General features: G+C 39.8%; 1 long non-coding RNA gene across 1 annotated transcript in view; it reads left to right on the forward strand.

Moving 5' to 3' along the window:
- LOC127539099 (uncharacterized) overlaps positions 1 to 11,117 on the forward strand; it is a 28,985-nt gene extending 17,868 nt beyond the window's left edge. The window contains exon 3 of the long non-coding RNA XR_007947828.1: positions 10,457 to 11,117. This is a non-coding gene — a long non-coding RNA (uncharacterized LOC127539099). The remainder of the gene's footprint in view (positions 1 to 10,456) is intronic.
- Positions 11,118 to 18,279: the final 7,162 nt, after the last annotated feature.

Consider the following 18,279-nt stretch of genomic DNA (forward strand, 5'->3'; position numbering starts at 1 on the left):
TCATATGCCATAACTCATTCTGCCATTCCCAGTTGATGGGCATCCATCCACTCTGGTTCCAGTTTCTTGCCACAGCAAAAGGGCTCTACACACATTTTTGCAGATGGGGTCCATTTTCTCCTCTGAGGATTTCACTGGGATACAGACCCAGAAGAGACAATGTTGGATTAAAGGGTATGCTAAATTTGATAGCCCTTTGGGCATAGTAAGAAGTTTTTTTTTTTTTCCCTCCAGTAAATTTCTGTGTTAACTTTTCCAAACTCTACTGCCAAGTTCTTATTCCCTTTCCCCATTTTTAAAACTTTCCTTTAAGATGCTTTTTGAATTTTTCCAAGAGACCCATTTAAGTTCTATTCTGTTTTGTGGCTTCATCTGAAGGATTTTTCCTTTAATGTGCCCAGGGTTTGAAGTCTGTTCTTCCCTGTCACCAACTAAAAATCGAAGATTTTCTTGGTAGCAGTTACAAAATGTCCCTCAGGAATGCATATTTTCCTCCCAGATGGGCTTTCGTGTAGAACCGGTAGCCAGTTCTCATGCCATTTGCCCAAGAACCAGGGCCCACAAGGTTTCTCCTTGTGATAAGCTGCCAACCCAATTCTTGAGTGACAAGAATGTGTCCCAGGGAGGCTTGTGCTTTCCATAAACCTTCCCAGATACTGCCTTTGTATGGTCCCCAAACAGGTGCGGGAGACTGTCATAAGTCCTCTTTAGCCTCGTGCCGCGATTGCAATGTCCAGTCTGCAATTATAAAACAGGAATGAGTATGAGCACAGCATGACGATCTGAGGGGCCAACCTGAGGACCCCTTTACATAGACACACTGCTGCAGCCGGCCCACAAGGACGAGGGGGTCTCTATGAAAGGGCATCCCCTGCACGTCCAGCATGTGTGTCACATGATACCCCATACCCGAAAATGGCATTTGTAGAGTCACGCTCTTCACTTGTGAACAATAGGTACTGTTCTTTTGTAACCAGCACACAGGAAGCCCATTTGCAAGGCCAGCAGAGTTGTCCTTTCCCTTTGCCATGGCTTCATTGTATTTCTCAGGGTGAACTTCATCCCCAACATTACAAGGGACATATTGCCTGTTATCGCTACATCCGGTATACGTTCCCCCCGTGAGACAATCCTAGGCCATGGTGAGTCCACCCCGATAGCTCACCTTTGTCTTTCTGCTGTTTGCCCCAGCTGTATGTAACTCAAATCCAGAAGTATAGACTGCATCTTGTTAGTTGTCTTAGGGTCCCGTCTGCTCCTCCTTTTTGACAGTTGCCTCGTCTTCCTTCTTTTCCTCTTCTAGTTTATGGCCAACTTTGAGATGTGTGGTAGGAATCCACTGCTGAAGGTTTTCTCCTGTGGAGGTACACACATATCCTGGCCCCCAAATTAGAACCCTATAGGGTCCCCCCGACCTTCAGGACTCTTTTTCATTCATGTTTTCCCCACACGTGTAACATCTATCTACCATATATCATTTGGCCTGTCACCTCTGAGCTTAGTCCCCATCCTCAGAGGTCTTGTAATGACCGCGCTAGCACCCCAGGTACCTCAGAATCAGCCAGAGTCAGGATAAGCAAAAGTCCTTCATCTTTATTCTTGGTCTTAAGATGCAGGATTGAACAGGATGGAAGCAGAATCTCTGCAACAGCCTTCTCCCTTGTCTCCTGTCAGAAGAGTGACCCTGGCTAGTCTTACTCCACCCCCTAGTCCCTCCACAATCCTCTGTATACAGCAATCATTGAGCCAGCACTCATAGTGGGAAGGACCATTTTCCAAGCATATGCCCATAGAGTATTGTCCAATCGGTAGTTATCCTCAAGTGCTCGGCAGTCCTGACCTCAGTGCATCGACTCAATAGTTTCAGCCCTCTAAGGGTACACGAGCTACACGGCATTTTACTTTGATTACCTAGAGTTCCACCATTGTCTGTGACCCTCTATATCTCCCACTTTTTTTTTTGAAGGTGTACATCAGTGGTGAAAAACATCTGCCTGGGAAGAATCACATGAGCAAGTAGTAATATAACAAACAAGATGAATAAACAAGATGCTATAAAAGATTTCTATGAATCCCAGAAGACAGGTATAGAAAATAACTATTAATTCACAACATACACCTCCTTCAGCAGGCAAGAGATAGTCCAAAGCCCATGTATAGCCCATCACTTCATGTGTCAGGGAATCCAATGATTCCTGCAGGTTTTGAAGTCCTGCATCGGTCCTATTAGCAATTTTTATTGTGATCATGGTCATGTTAATTAGTCAACAGCCATACTTTATCAGTGGTAGATGTCATAGATGATACCATCCAATGTTTCTTGGGTCTTCCCCTTTGTTTCGAGGGTCTTCTCTTTTTCCATCTCTGTTCAATGAACAAGGTGGAAATTCTGTTCTTATCTGTGTTTATTTGGGTCCCAACCTATGATTTCCTTAGCATAGAACTCTTCATAAGTAAATTCTATCAAATGTAGTTTATCGCTTTCTCTGCCATTTATAAGTTTTACAAGTAATAGTCTTACTAGGCTTAGAGCAATGAAAACAACATTGGAGATTTGGTCCACTGCACCGAGCTAGTTTATTTTAACAACTTCTTTCCTGTCCATCATAGTACTGATCAAAGGCGTGAGGAGCTCAGGATTTTTGGAATCCGAGACCAGTTGTCTGTCTACTATGCCATGATGCCTCTCATATAGACTCTTTGTGTAAAATCAAGTTTATAAGTAAAGAAACTAAGAATCCAATTGTTTATTGGTCTGTCCATGGTCTCATGCATAGTAACTCTCCGAGATAGGATATGCACTGACTTCTGAGTACGTATCCTCCTTCATACAGCTATGCTGATATTAGAATTAGGCTGGTATAACTGCATATAACATGAAAGAATTGAATTCTAGACATATGATGCAGAATCTAGTAGACCAAAAGCAGATTCCAGTCTGAAAATACTTCTCAAAGCAGTTGCAAAAAAAAGCACTTTGATTAATAAAGGAATTCTCTCTCTACCATAGTCATTAAGTTGCCATAAATAAAGATCTACTGCACTGTGGCAAGTCTAGTAATGAGACTTTCTGAGACTAAGTTGGTAATTGATCATTGCAGACAATCTTCATTGCCATCACCGATGTTTAAATCCTTTCTAGAACTAGGCTGAACTTGTGATCTGATGGCATGGCTTTTCAGAACCCAGAATCACTTCCAAGGCAAGATTCAACATTAGAATAAAATATTAGCAGAGTCCTATTATGAAAATGATGTATAGGAGAAATAAACGAAACATTTATACGTGTGTGTGTGTGTGTGTGTGTGCGTACGTGCGCACACACGCACACAGACACACAGATTCTTTTGGAGGGAAAACAGCAAATTACATGTGACATCTCATAATTGCTTATATAGTCTTCTTCCTTGTCCTTTGTATATTGAAATGTTTTTTGTTTGTTGGTGATTAAATTCACCTTAAAAAAGAAACTTTTATAAACTAAACTAAGATAGCTTGTGGAAATCCTGAGAGAAGACAGATTCTTATTTTACAATAGAAAATTGTTTTCTACCTGTCATATATTCATTTCTCGTAGACTCCCATTTTATGAAAGATTTATGTATTTCTTTTTATTATGATGGTCAGAGGCTGAGGTATTCTAGATAATTTATATTTTAAAAACAACTTTAATGAAAGGGTTGTATAAAGGAAATGAAGCATTTGGTTTTATTTCAGTAAGACTTCTTATCACATGGGCATCTCATAATAATGTATATGGCCAAATGAGCTGTGTAAACTCATGCTGTTTGGGCTTTCACCTAAACAATATCTGTAAATTTTAATTGAAATAAAATCTAGCAGTGTCCATGTGCATATATGAAGCTGTCAAAACAATTCAAGGACCTAAAAAAAATACCATATAAAATACTCCATTGTTGAACTTACTAGAATACAAAATAATTTTATTTTTCTTTAATTTTAATAGTTACCTTGTTCTATTCATACTTTGAATCTTAGAGAAATATCTATTGTAAAAAGGAAGCTGGTGAATATTGTGAGGACTCATACTTCTCTTAACTGAAATCCCCACCTAGAAATCTGGGGAAAAAATTCTTAAATGAATATCCCAGCATATTGGCAACAATTATATACCTCCTAGTTCACTATTTATACTATATTTAAAGAAAGTTTATTAATAGGAAAAGATTAATCAAAGAATATTGTATAGTTTCCAAGTGAGTTTATTCAATTTTTATTTCTTACAATGTCCTACAGAGTATTTCTCAAAGTCCTAGAGTATTGGCTCCTTTCACAGAAGAATCCCCTTTGTGGCCATTTCCCATATCTTTCTCACTAATGATCTCAGCTTCATTTCTCTGCCACCCAGATGGTAATCCTTTGCTGCCTTAAATGTCCTCATTTGGACCATTCTGATGAACTCTTCTGGAATCTCCTCTCAGGAGATCATTTCACAAATGTTCCTGGAAAGCTGTTCAGGAACCTGGAAAAGTGATTGATCTTTTAACTTTGAAGCACTTCCTTGAGCACTTATATATAGATCCGATCATGTGAAAACTTCTGGTATAGATAGCATATTCAGGTTAGATATCCAATTCCCTCATGTCCTTGTTATTAAGTACATTATTACTAAGTTTCTGGAAGAAACATATTCTTTTTGGGGAAATAGCACATATGGAGATAAGCATAGAATATGATGAGTTCTAAGAGATATCTAGACAATATGCTCAAGGGAAATTTGGAGAGAGAGAGAATAGCTTCATCTGGGAAACATTGCAGTGTAGGAAGAGAAGATGGAGGGGAACTATTTCTTGGTTTTCCTTTTTTTTTTTTTTTTTTGCGTGCAAATGTTAATAAAAAGCCATTTTTAGATGAGTTTAAAGGAAATTCTTGTAGTCCAAAGAATTGTTGGGGTCTCTGAAACCCTTTCAGAGAGTCTACAAATTCAAAATCATTTTTTATTTCTAATATAGTAAATTGCTATAAATATAACCCATGTGAACAAAAACTCTTTGAACAGATCCTTGATAGTTTTTTTTTAACAACATGAAGATACTGAGAACAAAAGTTTGAGAACTACCGCTTGTACATATGTATGTGATGTTTTATCTAACTCTTAAGTATTAAACATTTGCCTGACAAACTAAGGGGATTGAAGTAATATTTCTCTTGGGTAATATTTCAACTGTAAATAAGATGTAATAGAATAAAACCGACACTAATTAAATATTTCTACCTAATGTTAGGCTTTCTGTGATTCCATCAAAGAATCCCAATTCCATATACTCTTGATATTTTTAATTACAGTTTAAGGCCAGCTTCACTTCAATAAGGGTTTTTTAAATATGCTATTTGTGAATGAAATTATTTATGAATAATATCTTAAACACTTGAAACATATTCATTCCAAGGTCAGATACTAGCAGTAGCATTTATTAGCTCTGAATATATTTTTGACACCTTTTTTTTTTTTACTGGAAACAAGCAACTTTGTAATAGATACCACAAATATGCCAGAAAAAACTTTGCCAAATAAATATAACTTGCCTATGAGTGTCATGTGATGGCCTCCACCAAGGACAGGCTTGAAGTTCTGATTCAAAGTAATTCAATTCATAAAATATCTTACTGTGAGCAGAGAGCTATGCTAAATACCATTGGAAAATAAAAAAAAATAAATAAATGAGACACAATTCCTTCCTTCATTTAACTTACAGCTTTTTGAAGCTGGCAAAATGCTTGGAAAACACTATGGGCTTAATAGATTTTTGTTGGTTCATTGATAGGATGATATGAGATATGAACCAATAAAAATAATAAAAAATACATGATAAATGTACAAAAATGGACACAAGAATCTTATCTGAGTAGTCCTATACCACTTTGTGAAAACCCAAATAATTAATACATGTTTAACAAGTGAATGAATAAACTGTGAAGGATTTAGCATAAAATTTAAATTTATGTATGATCTGTTAGTATTCAAATGATTAAAAATCAGCTGTTAGCTGGGTTTTTTTTCCTTAGCACATAAGAAAATTTTGGAATTCTTTTTAAAAAGTGTCAGTGCTTTCCTTTTGTTTTCATAGTAAGCCATAATTGTAAACTATTACAACAAAGTTCAAACTCTCTTATTTCCACTTAAGGCCCTTCAATATTCTTAGCCCAGTTTACCTCTCCGTTCTTAAATGGCACCATTTTCAAGAATGACTCAGACTCAAAGATTGGCATAGGACACATTGATAGTCTATCTGGTAGCTTAAGGGAATTTTTGAAAAGTATTTTTTCTGTTTATTGCCAATGTTTTCTAATTGGAAAACAATGTGATAGCATCACAGAGATTGATTACTGACTATTTGGCACTGGGACAGACTGATTTGGTGAAGGAAGGTTTATAATAGAGGGAGAGGAGGGGGAAGATGTGGGAAAAAGTTATAATAGAATTATAGTTAAGCTTCCAGGCTCAGCTCCCCACCTGAACAGGACAAACTCTGAAGAGTTTTCTAGGAGCTTCAGGAGAACATGGCAGAGGAAACCAAGAGGAGGGGGAGAGATCTTGGATGGGAAGGGGTACTGGGTAGGCCCAAAGAGAGCTCCCTCTGGAGTGGAGATTCATGATGAAGTCGTGCAGCCTGTCAGTCCCTCGTAATGAGGAGGAACATAGAGACAAATGGTGAAGTGGTGTGTGTGTGTGTGTGTGTGTCTGGTCCCAAGATGCCAAGGATCCAAGGATGCAGTTGGGCAGGGCAGTGTTACTGGTTCCCCTGTTTTTGTACAGAAATGACCAATACAACAGGCCCTGACAGTTCCACAGCCCGTCCTCCATGACTAGGGAAATGGCTGTGACGGCTGCTATGGTCAGGTCTGGGGATGGACTGCACTCACCTGAGGAGGTCCGAGGCTCCCAGGGCCCATTGCCTCTGGCTCCTGGCTCCCTGTGAAGTTAACAAACACCCCCAGTGACTCCTTTTTCTCAAGTTCCTCCCTTTGGCACCCGGTCTTTATCTCAGTGTCTTGCTGCTACCACACTTGAGGGGCCAACAAAAGGGACAACAGCCAAAGCTCTTACTAACAAAGGTCACAGCTAACCATGGGATGGGGCTTTAATTTTAAAACCCAGAGAAAGCCAGGAGCCCACAGAGATTCCCTCCCTTCTTTCCCTCTGCAGAGAAAAGCCCAGCTTCCCCCCATCCTGGTTCCAGGCTGATGGCCTTTGATTTCATAGCCTGGGAGAATCCTGCTTCGGGCCCTGACAGTAAACCTGTTGTAATCTCACCCCATTTTTGCTGTTTGCTTTTGACCCAATTCTTGGGCCAGTCCTAGGTGACCAGAAGAAGCTGGAGAGGGAAGAGGAGGAGAGGACTTTCCCCTCCTTTTCTCTTCAGGAGGCAAGCCTACAGGGATTCCTGGTGGAGAGTGAGGTCCTCCAGGAGTCAGTCACAAAGGCCGTGGCCCTGCCCCTGGGGGAGAGACTGCACCCTTCAGAACAGTGCAGGGAGGGTTAGGATTGGAAAGGGAGGTGGTCTGAAGAGGAAAACTGCTTCCCTGCTTTTACTCCTCTTCTCCATTCTCTCTCCATCCTTTAACTGTGACCTCAGAGTTACAAGGGGCTTTGGGATCCCAGATGAGAGGAGACCCCTCAGACTCCATAGCTCCTCAGTCGGAACTCTCCTCTCCCCCCGCCCCCCAAAATGGTCCTCTGCCTCCCTGCCTCCACTCCACCCAACTAAAACACACATCATCATTCTGGACAACAAACTGATTGTTTTGGGTAGGAGGGAACAAACCCGGGGAAGTGGAGGATGTGGAGGGCTCTGGAATGAAACCCCTAGGGAATGACCAGGGTAAGCCTGAGCGTGGGATAGAAAATCCAGTCTTGGGGATTTTTTCTTAGGGAGTTGATTAATAGCTTGTTCTATTTCTTTTTCTGAAATGAAACTATTTAAGCAACTTACTTCCTCCTCTGTTAATTTGGGAAGCCTATCTTTTTGGAGGTAGTCATCTATTTGACTTAGGTTATCAAATTTATTGGCATAAAGTTGGGCAAAGTAAAATGCTCTTGGATTGGGCGAGCAAATATAATAAAGATGACAATACTACCTAAATTAATCTACTTATTTAGTGCTATACCAATCAGACACCCAAAAAACTACTTTGATAAATTAGAAAAAAATAACAAAGTTCATATGGAAAAACAAAAGGTCGAGAATTTCAAGGGAATTAATGAAAAAAAAAATCAAATGAAGGTGGCCTAGCTGTACCAGATCTAAAATTATATTATAAAGCAGCAGTTACTAAAACCATCTGGTATTGGCTAAGAAATAGACTAGTTGATCAATGGAATAGGTTAGGTTCAAAAGACAAAACAGGCAATAACTTTAATGATATAGTGTTTGACAAACCCAAAGACACCAGTTTCTGGGATAAGAATGCATTATTTGACAACAATTGTTGGGAAAATTGGAAATCAGTATGGCAGAAACTAGGCATAGACCCACACTTAACACCGTACACCAAGATAAGGTCAAAATGGGTTCATGACCTAGGCATAAAGAATGAGTTTATAAATAAATTGGAAGAGCATAGGATAGTTTACCTCGCAGACCTGTGGAAGAGGAAGAAATTTATGACCAAAGAAGAACTAGAAATCACTATTGACCACAACATAGAAAATTTTGATTATATCAAATTGAAAAGTTTTTGTATAAACAAAACAAATGCAAACAAGATTAGAAGGGAAACAATAAACTGGGAAAACATTTTTACAATCAAAGGTTCTGATAAAGGCCTCATTTCCAAAATATATAGAGAATTGACTCTAATTTATAAGAAATCAAACCATTCTCCAATTGATAAATGGTCAAAGGATATGAACAGACAATTCTCAGATGAAGAAATTGAAACTATTTATAGACATATGAAAATATGCTCCAAATCATCATTAATTAGAGAAATACAAATTAAAACAACTCTGTGATACCACTACACACCTGTTAGATTGGCTAGAATGACAGGGAAAGATAATGCGGAATGTTGGAGGGGATGTGGGAAAACAGGGACACTGATACATTGTTGGTGGAATGGTGAACACATCCAGCCATTCTGGAGAGCAATTTGGAACTATGCTCAAAAAGTTATCAAACTGTGCATACCCTTTGATCCAGCAGTGTTTCTACTGGGCTTATACCCCAAAGAGATACTAAAGAAAGGAAAGGGACCTGTATGTGCCAAAATGTTTGTGGCAGCCCTGTTTGTAGTGGCTAGAAGCTGGAAAATGAAAGGATGTCCATCAATTGGAGAATGGTTGAGTAAATTGTGGTATATGAACGTTATGGAATATTATTGTTCTGTAAGGAATGACCAGCAGGATGAATACAGAGAAGACTGGTGAGACTTACATGAACTGATGCTGAGTGAAATGAGCAGAACCAGGAGATCATTATATACCTCAACAACAATACTGTTTGAGGATGTATTCTGATGGAAGTGGATCTCTTCAATAAAGAGAGCCTTAATTGATCAAAGATGGACAGAAGCAGCTACACCCAGAGAAAGAACACTGGGAAATGAATATAAACTGCTTGCATTTTTGTTTTTCTTCCCGGGTTATTTGTACCTTCTGAATTCAATTCTCCCTGTGCAACAAGAGAACTGTTCAGTTCTGCACACATATATTGTATCCAGGATATACTGCAACATGTAAAGGACTGCTTGCCATCTGGGGGAAGGGGTGGAGGGAGGGAGGGGAAAAATCGGAACAGAAATGAGTGCAAGGGATAATGCTGTAAAAAATTACCCTGGCATGCGTTCTATCAATAAAAAGATATTTAAAAAAAAAAAGTTGGGCAAAGTAACTCCTAATTGTTACTCAAATTTCTTCTTCATTGGTGGAAAGTTCTCCATTTTCATTTTTAAGATTAATTTTTCTAATCAGATTTACCAAAGGTTTATCTATTTTGTTGGTTTTTTCATAATACTAACTGTCAGTTTTATTTCTTAATTCAATAGTCTTTTTTTTACTTTCAATTTGATAAATTTCTCCTTTTAATTTTAAAATGTCAAGTTTAGCATGTTATTGGGCATTTTCAATATGCTGTTTTTCTAGCTTTTTAAGTTGCAAGCTTAATTTATTGAACTTCTCTTTCTCTATTTTATTCAAGTAAGCCTCTAAAAATATAAAATTTCCCCTTCTTACAGCTTTGGCCGTATCCCCCAAATTTCGTTTTGTTGTCTCGTTGTCATTCTTTTGGGTCAAATTATTAATTGTGCAACGACTTGTATTCTTATAAATTTGACACCAATTTTTATGTATTTTTGAAATGAGATCTTTAACAGAAACGCTGGCAGTACAGATTTTTTTTTTCTCAGCCTTGTATTTCCCTTTTAATCTTGTTTCTGTTAGGTTTGTTTGTACAACAACTTTTCAGTTGACTCTAATCAAAGGTGTCCATTTTAGCTTTCAGAATTTTCTCTAGTTCTTCTTTGGTCATCAATTCCTGTTTGAAGATTTGACAAATAACCCAGAGATGGTCATTCCAGAGGAGAGAAGTCAAGTGTTGGAGAGGCTGTGTGTGTGGGAGAGGAAAAATGGAGTCCGACAACATCAATCAATTAAAATGGGCCGGGGACTTTAAGTGCTAAGAAGAAAAAGAAAAGCAAAAAGAATTCCTGAGCTCAACAAGTTTTCAAGCAAAGATAAGAGACAATACTTAAATAAATATACAAGATTCCTAGAGAATTACTGGAGGCCTGTAGAATTGTTCAGCTTGGTCCTGGACTGTAAACCTTGTGAACAAGAAAGTACATTTTAGAGGGACAGAGAAGAGAGATTCTTGAGTCTCATTAGAGGTATTACACAAAGGTTAGAAAAACCAAGAATTTGCAGAGGAGCAATTAAGAAATGAGACATCGGTAGTAACTCAGCAAATATACTGCACAAGATATATGAACTATAGATTATTTCTGAGCAACTCTATCATGCCGTAGGAGTTACTGATTGAAATATTAAGAAGTACAGAACTAGATACTTGATCTCTACTAAACTTGTTATCTAAAAGAGTTAGATGTCTATTTCAATGGTAAAATCTAATTAAGGCAAATAAAGAGAAAAAAAACAAAGTTTTAATGGCAGTTTCTATAACATGTAACAACAGCTAAGTTAAATTGGGAAAATATACATTTAATTACTTCATACATGGAAAAATTAATTACAATTTCTCTCTCTCTCCCTCATCTTCTCTTCTTCCCTCCATGCCTCCCCTCTGACTCTCTCTCCTTTTGTTTTTTTGTTATTGTTACTGTTGTTTGTTTGTTTTTTACTTTTTCTCAATCTCCTTTTCACTCTCTGGTTTGCTTTATTTCTCTCGGTCTTTCTGTCTCTTTCTGACTTTTTCCCCACTCTTTCTCAGTCTCTTTTTTACTCTCTAGCTCTTTCTGGCTTACTTTATAATTTCTTTCTCTCTATCTGTCTCTCTCTGTGTGTCTCTCTTTCTTTTTCTCTCTCTCTGTCTCTCTCTCTCTCTCTTCCCATATTTTTTGTCCTCCCTTTTCCCTACTTCCCTTTCTTGGAGAAGAAGTAATCCAATGAAAACATGTCAAATCCTTCTAAACTCCTTCTACATTTATCATGCTGAATAATAGAAATCAGATAAAAAAGAGAGAGAGAGTGTGTAAACAAGAGGAAAGGTGAAAATCTTGTGTTGTGACCCAAATTCAGTGCCCATGGTTTCTCTGGATACAGAGGGCTCTCTCCGTCACAAGTCTATTGGAGGTCTTTAAGGTATTTTCAGAGGGAGCCATCCTATGTAACTCTTTTATTACAGACATGCACAAGGGGATACTCTATGTTTGGTGTTTATAAATGACATAGTGTTTCCTTTCAAACAAATCACAGAATGGTTTCTAGGTTTCAGGCAGGGAAGAGGACAGAAGAAAAGAAAAAAACTCTTTCTCCATTTTCAGTAATTGCAGTAATTCTTCTTGGCTGTTGAGGAATAGACAACCTAGTTATCTAGTTAGCAAAAGCTTTCCAATTAACCTGGAGAATCATGGGCCCTTGTTAAGTAGGCAGCATTTTTTATTAACAACTATTAGATGTTTGTAGAGAGAACTTTCCTGCCATCCCCCCTCCTCCCGCCCGATGCTCCTGTCCTTCTCTCTGTGTGTGTCTGTCTCTTTCTCACCGATTCACGGTCTGTATCTCAAGGAGATCATGAAGGAGGGAAAAGGAGCCACATGTGGAGAGTGAGTGGATGCCCATCAGTTGGGAATGGCTAAATAATGTATGATATATGAAAGCATGATGTGTATTGAGAGCTCCCTTTTGTCTAAAAGCCTTTCCATACTGGTTACATTCATAAGGGTTCTCTCCAGCGTGGATTCTGAAGTTTAGTAAGAACAGTCTTTTCTCTAAAAGTCTTTCGACACTGTTAATCTAGTGAGTTCTCTTATTTTTCATTTTTCTCTTCATTAAATTTTAGATAATTTCAAAAATGTATTCTCTTAATTCTCTTTATATTTGGGCTTTGGGATTAAAATTGAGTCATCATTTCCTGGGTCTCATCCATCTCTCTCGGTGACTGAATAGAACTTTCCTGATGGCCTGAAGAAATTGTGGCATATCACCTACATCGCTTTATTACATTTGAGTATCTGGTGGTGTCCCACAATCAAGAAAAATTAAATACAAATAAAGTTGAGCCTCAGAAATCTTACTCACCTCATTAGTAAATATTCTCTAGGAAAATTTAAATGCAACAAGTCTTTCTTTGTTCCTTACTCATCTCTATCTGGCTTCGAAACAGTTCTACTTCAGTCATTGAGAGTTGTTTATCTTGACTTAGTTCTAGGTATTGTATTCTTCATGCAGACTGGAGCTGGTTAACCGGAAAATCTCTTACTCCTTTGCCATCATAGCTCCAAATTCCTAAGTGCTGGCAGGAAGGGGCCTGTAAACTCCATTCCCCCCCCCCCCCACTTGTTCTTGTCTGACTTCATAGGACTTATTTCAAAGGGAATTCTTCAGACATTGCTCAGTTTGGGGCTGAAAAATTTCCTGAATGGCGTCAGCTGTGGCTTTCTGGTTTTCCTCCACCGAGTTACCCGCAGTCTTTCTGTCACTATCCCCTGTCTTCTCAGTGGTTTTCAGATGATCACCATCAGTCCCTTTTCCCGTTCCATATGGTCACAACTCCAAATCCACGCCTCAAAATATATTTTCCCATTTCATATTTTTGTCTTGGATCCTACAAATCCTGATACATAGCTATATGTTTGTTAATTTGCAAAAAATTACAGAAAACCTTAACAACAGGAGGATACGTACCGGTCTTCCCCAATAGACACAGAGACAACACCCACGTTTAGGTGCCAAATAGCTTTTTTTCATTGGTGTTCTCAGCAGGGGTTAGCAAGAAGCCAGAGCAGGTATATGCTTCTCTGAATCCCTCTACATCTCTACGCAGCCTTCTCTGCCTATGGCCTCAAAGCTGCTTATATTGACTCTCCTCTGGGATTCCCCTGTGCCTAGCCCATTCACTGAGTAGGTGGATCCACAAAAGGGAGACACCTGGAGTGAGTGCCGCATCCCGAGAAAAGATCCAACACCTGTAAGACCCGACCTCCCGCCTCAGAGGCCGAGCCCCTCTCTACCTCCTCGACGCACCCCACCGGCGTACATGGCAATCCCCAGAAGGAAAGGGTCCAACAATCTGGGTCACCCACTGGCTGACTTACTAAAGTTCTCCTCTTCTGTCTCTGAATGTACCCAGAAACTATAGCCCTAAGGTCAAAGACTGAGCTCTCAGCTCTCAGTCTCACTGTGGAGCTGCCCAATGGTTGGAGGAGAAAAATCCTGAGGGTTAAGTTAGATGACAAGATACTGAGTCCATGGAGAATAAATGAATCACTCATAATTACAGGGATCATAACATTCAGAGTAGAAATTGAACCCAGTCGTTCTCCCTCCAGGCAATACTCTCCCACCCTGCCACTGTTTTTATCAGGAGGTACCACAGACAATCACCACCGCCCACTTTTTTCAGGACACTTCAGTGAGTTGTTTCCCTCGGGATCACGAAGTTTTTGTTTCAGAGCGGGAAGTCAGAGCTAAAATTTTAGAGTACTTGCATTTCCAACTTCAAGAATCTTTGAATTGAAGGTGTTTCCAGAAAAAGGAAATGCTCCTTGTTAAGTTATTATTATTTTTTGGTGAGGCAATTGGGGTGAAGTGACTTGCTCGGGGTCACAGGGTTACAGAGCGTTGAGTGTCTGAGGCCAGATTGGAACTCAGTTTCTCCTGATGTCAAGGCCAGTGCTCTATCTCCTGTTTTATCTAGTTAGCTCAAGAAAAAAAAATTCTTAAAGTTGGAGTGGATTTCTGCTTCTCTCTTCAGTTCCTACAATGCAAGCTTTCATTTTCTTGGTGACTCTTTTTGTATCAGCGCATGGAATCGGTGCCTTTGAAAATGGAGAAATCTGAACAGTTATTTGCATGGGAAAAAGATAACAGTCTGTTTCATGGTATCAGCCTTATTGAGGGAGTCATAACCAATGACTGAAATAGTAAGATAGGAGTGACATGAATGGGAGGGAAGATTCTCAGGAGAAGCAGCTCAGGAAAACTTTGCAAAGCTAGGCCAGCCCAAGATAATTCTTGAAAATAAGGAGCAGCAAGGAGGTGCAGTGGATAGATCACCGGCCCTGCAGTCAAGAGCACCCGAGTTCAAATTTGGCCTCAGACACTTTATACTTCCTAGCTAGGTGATCTCAGCATAAAGGGAAAAAAATCTTTCAACTGGGTGTCCCTTTTCCCCTCATCTCCGATCCTTTAATGATCTTGTTGAATTCTTAATCTATATCTCTCTCAGAATCTGCAAAGCTTTCCCACTTAAGTTACTCTAAGCTGTAATTTTTTCCCTTATTTTTGGACATACTCATTATTAATGAGTAATGTTCATTGGGTATCATCATGAATCAATCAAGATAGATGATGATGATTTATGCCTGTGAAGAATCTTCAGTGAGACTTCTGAGACCCCATGAAGTCAATATTCCTGGTGACAGGATAATCAAGACTCTGGAGGAAGAGAGAATTTAAATCTAGAACTAATTTCTGTCTGCCTTCTCTTACGTTTATCCTCCGAATGGCAGAGCCCAGTTTTCACTGGTGAGTGTCTTCCTCCATCTGATTCTTAGAATCAGAGATTCAGAAGCCGAGCATCACTTCCCTTCTGCAGATAAAAAGGAAGGCAGAGTAGGATCCAAATGCTCTATTTTTGCCCAAAGGAAGCACTTTAAAGAAGACTCTTGACATTTTCCCTCAGAATCTTAATAAAACACCATCTTTGTGGAGACCTCCTTTCATAGTCCTAAGCCACACTGCTTATATAATGGTATTACAGTGATCCCTGATTTATCTTCTTAATTGTGTTGCCTCTTGCAATCCCTCGTATACATCCTGCCAAGTATGTTTTTAGTAAATCATACTTTTGTCCAGTCTGTGCCATTTTATTTTATAGATTCCCAGACTGTAGTGTCCCGAATGTTTCTTTCATTCCATTTGTAATTCTTGTGGATTGATAGACAGAGGGGTAAGTGATCAGGAAAGTCATTAAGTGAGCCCTCAGAAAGAGGGGGGAAATGAAAATACAACATGGGTGACCTCCATCATTTCAGAAAAATGAAATGTAAAGTCCCTTCTATATTGCCATCTTTAGATTCTTTCTTCACCAGGTGTGAAACTTTCTAAAAATTCACCTTTCCTTTTCTCCCTTGAACAAAGATTGTCATACATCCATATGTTATTTATTTTGCTTCCTGAATGTTGAATAGGTGGCAAAAAGACCTTCCATTCCCGTTGCTTCCCATGCTTTGAAAAGAATTTGAACTGGACTGCAATAGCAGTATGATAGTTCTCATTGGCCATGTATCCTTTCCCAAAAGGCCCGAATACTGGAGTCCAATTTCTACGTAAAGAAAGAGAAATCCTCGGAATGGAAAGTCACTTCCAGTGAGTGACAACTTAGTTTCATGTAAGTGTCTTTTCTAGTCACTTCTAGTGACTCTCTGACATTATTTACTTCTAGTTAGGAGATGGAAGTAGCGAGATTTCCCTGGAACCATGATTTATATTTCCCCATCCGTTTTGAAATGAGATGACTGTGACTCTGGCGAGGCCTCCGTGTGATGGAAATAAAAACAGCCTATTGGAGGTGAAGCACCTAGTAAAATTTCTTATACCTGTCAGTCTTCCCTGATTCAGCTCACGCCTCTTCGTCCTCTGAGGAAGCATTATTTTCATGGAACATTTCTTGTTTTGTGTCAGGCTATTTCAATTTTTAAAAATTCAAAATCATATTCAAAGTAATGGAGATAGAATCCTAGCCATCTGCCTGATTGTGTAAATATGAAGTGATTATGTACTGAAAGACTGTGTCCAGGTTCTCGGGGGAAAGGTAGGGGGTCAGTTTTCTTTTGGACTTTGTTGTTAAAGGACGGGTCAGTTCTCCCAGAGCCTCCACAGCTGTGGATCATAGCTTTTGAAGGAGTCGCGGAGAGCCTTTGCTGACACAGGTGCTGCAGATTGGGCATGAGATAAGCTGGAGGCAGAGGGAGCAGGAGAGAGGCCAGACGAGGCGCTGGCCTCTCAGAGATGTCAGAGAACGGCAACTGCCCGTCAGTCTCCCCGAGTCATCCTCTCCCAAGAGGAGATCCATTCCGGGCTGGCCCTCCAACAACCCTCGTCAGGCGGCTCCCGTGTGTCGCAGCAGCTCTTCCGTGTAGTCCAACGTATGGCACCTGAACACGGGGTGAGAATGACAGGGAGAACCAGAGCTGTCCGTGAGGAGGATCCTTCCAGAATTAAGGAAGGAGAGTCCCGGTAAGATTTTTTTTTATTTGGGTAACAAAATGGGCCAACACATCAAAGGGCCGAGCCAGGAGACCACTGAGATACTTCAGTGCTTGTCCTGACCACAGTCCTCTTTTCTGTTTGAGAATTTGCCTCCATGATATTTGACAAGATCAACACCTGCTACAACCATCCAGAAGTGACAATGCCGCTTGCATTCCTCAGTGTGCGGACTGTGCTTGGGGGATGGGGGAAGGGAGAGAAGGGGGGAGAGAAATAACAGCAAAAACCCAACAAACAAAAAACAATACAAATAAACAAACAAAAAAGGAAACGGGGAATTGTTAAGGGACAGGTCAGTTCCCCGAGAGCCTCCACAGCTGTGGATCACAGCATCCGAAGGAGTTGCAGGGCCGCCTTTGCTGACACAGGTGTCGGGGAGTGGGAATGAGAGAAGGGGGAGGCAGAGGGAAGAGGAGGGAGGCGAGACAATGCAACGGCCTCTCGGTCAGAGATGCCAGAGAACAGCCACTGTCTCCGTCTCCTTGTTCCATCCCGTCAGGAGAGGAGATTCATTCCTGGCTGGATCTTCAGCGGCCACAGTCGGGTGGCTCCCGTGTATTCCAACAGCAAGTCACTTCTTAGTGAGGGACACCCCAAGTCATTTCCAATCAAAGTGTGGTTTTCTTCTCAGTTAATCTCTGAAATTATTCCCTTGCAGTTAGCAGATTGAATCCATGGACGACATTCTACCTTGTTTCTCCCGGAACCATCATGACAATTTCTCCAAAAAGTTACATGTGAGATGACTCCAACTTTCCTGAGGTCCCAGAGTGAGGGAAAGGAAACCGGCCCGTGGGAGCGGAATCACAAAGGTAAGGTTTTTTATTCCTCTCAGATTTCCCTGCTTCAGTTTGTGTGGAATAGAGAGATCAGGCGTGCGTTTAAGATTTGGGATGGAAACTGTTAAATTGTGCCATTATTGCTGTTATGGATGTCTGGGAACTTTATATGTGGGATCACCATTTAATGCTTGAGCTTTGAAATCCTCGCTTCTGATTTTGATCATATCAAATTAAAAAGCCTTTGTACAAACAAAACGAATGCAAACAAGATTAGAAGGGAAGCAACAAACTGGGAAAACATTGTCACAGTTAAAGGTTCCGATAAAGGCCTCAATTCCAAAATATAGAGAGAACTGACTCTAATTTATAAGAAATCAAGCCATTCTCTAATTGATAAATGGTGAAAGGATAGGAACAGACAATTTTCAGAGGATGAAATTGAAACTATTACCACTCACAGGAAAGAGTGTTCCAAATCATTATTGATCAGAGAAATGCAAAGTAAGACAACTCTGAGATACCACTACACACCTGTCAGATTAGCTAAGATGACAGGAAAAAATAATGATGAATGTTGGAGGGGAT

The sequence above is a fragment of the Antechinus flavipes genome, chromosome 5, assembly GCF_016432865.1.
Source record: "Antechinus flavipes isolate AdamAnt ecotype Samford, QLD, Australia chromosome 5, AdamAnt_v2, whole genome shotgun sequence".
Taxonomy (NCBI): Eukaryota; Metazoa; Chordata; class Mammalia; order Dasyuromorphia; family Dasyuridae; genus Antechinus; species Antechinus flavipes.